The sequence below is a fragment of the Kryptolebias marmoratus genome, linkage group LG23 (assembly GCF_001649575.2).
Source record: "Kryptolebias marmoratus isolate JLee-2015 linkage group LG23, ASM164957v2, whole genome shotgun sequence".
In the NCBI taxonomy this organism is placed as follows: domain Eukaryota; kingdom Metazoa; phylum Chordata; class Actinopteri; order Cyprinodontiformes; family Rivulidae; genus Kryptolebias; species Kryptolebias marmoratus.
This window is the reverse complement of record NC_051452.1, coordinates 3,282,170-3,283,613: the sequence shown is the minus strand read 5'-3', so window position 1 is coordinate 3,283,613 and position 1,444 is coordinate 3,282,170. Positions and strand designations below refer to the sequence as shown.

General features: G+C 41.4%; 1 protein-coding gene across 3 annotated transcripts in view; it reads right to left on the bottom strand.

Annotated features, from left to right (window-relative positions):
* LOC108249339 (interleukin-1 receptor accessory protein-like 1) overlaps window positions 1–1,444 on the bottom strand; it is a 279,953-nt gene that overhangs the window by 147,408 nt on the left and 131,101 nt on the right. The gene's annotated exons all lie outside the window — the stretch shown is intronic.

The following is a 1,444-nucleotide window of genomic DNA, read 5'->3' as shown; positions in this document are numbered from 1 at the left end:
CCCACAAAGAAGAGACTAGACCGCAGAAACGGTGGCAAATCACTTTAGAAACAATAAATATTGGGTTAAAGTTGCGGGAAAAGTTGCTGTGTTTTGAGCAAAGTTGCAAAAAGTTGCGATTGCAACATCGCGAAATCCTGGAGGGTCTGATTATGTAAGCAAATAGCCACCAACATGCCATAGGTAATGGCTTATATTTGCAAAGCTACCAACTTGTTATGTTATCTCTGATTGATAAATTCACAGAATAGGTTTTCAATAAAGTATATTTAGGATAAATGGTTGGCAATTTCCTTAACAACCAAGCTCTAGAAAGTTTGCTGACATGATTAATTAAGAAAATTAGACAAACTTGAGTGTTCAGCCCCTTACAGGTAAAGAACTCTACAACTTGGAGGGGATGATGATTCAATATGAAACCAAGGAGTTTTTCCATTATTAACTGTTTATGAACCGATACAGCTCCAAAAAACTAAATCCCAGGTTGGTGACAGCGGAGCAGAACGAGAAGACGCATCAAAAGAAGTGATCAGTAAGCGCCGTCGATACAGCAACCAAGAAAACATCTTGTACCAAACCGCCGAAATTCTTCAGTCACAAAAACAGAAAATGAATCCAAAGCTCAGAGGAAAGCAATTATGTCAAAGAGAAAAAAGGGAACCACGCAAAAAGCAAAATGAACGCTGACATTTCTCTCCGCAGATAAAAGCATCTCTACACTCGCTAAGAACAAAGAGTGCTTCTGTTACTCTTGTTGCTTCGCCGAAAACCTGCACAACTCTGTTTATTCCTTCATTTTACTATGTCACTTAAAGGTTGAAGCCCGCTCTTCTTGCAAAGTCACCGTGCATCCAGGAGAATTGATCCGAGGCTACGCAGCGAAGCCGGAATGTGGGAGAAAAGCCACCGAGACAGCAGCTGAAGGATTATTTCTCTTTAAAAATCATAAATGCCACTTCGACTGCCGTGGCCCTATCATTAATCATCTTTCGCTGCCTGTTTTGAAATGTTGAATGTCTGGAAAGTAGATAGAAAGATTAAGACTATTCCCCTGGGATGACATTTTGAGGATGGAAGGAAATGATTTAAGGCTTTGCTGAGCCTTCGCCGGAGTCTCGTTAAAGGGCCTAACGGAAGAGTCGGGGTGTTCCTGACATCGTGCAACAGTTGTGGCGAGACGCACGGAAATCCTCTTCATCCATTATGAACTGCATGTAGTTTTATTCTGCATTTTGTGTTGTCACTAACTTATTAGTCAGACCCTCCAGGATTTCGTGATGTCAACTGTTAACGCAAAATCAAGCAAACCCCGCGAAATCGCAACTTTTTGCTACTTTGCCCAAAACGTCGCGACTTTCCTGCAACTTTAACCCAATATTTATTGTTTCTAAAGTGATTCGCCACCGTTTCTGCGGTCTAGTCTCTTCTTTGTGGGTTTGTGTAG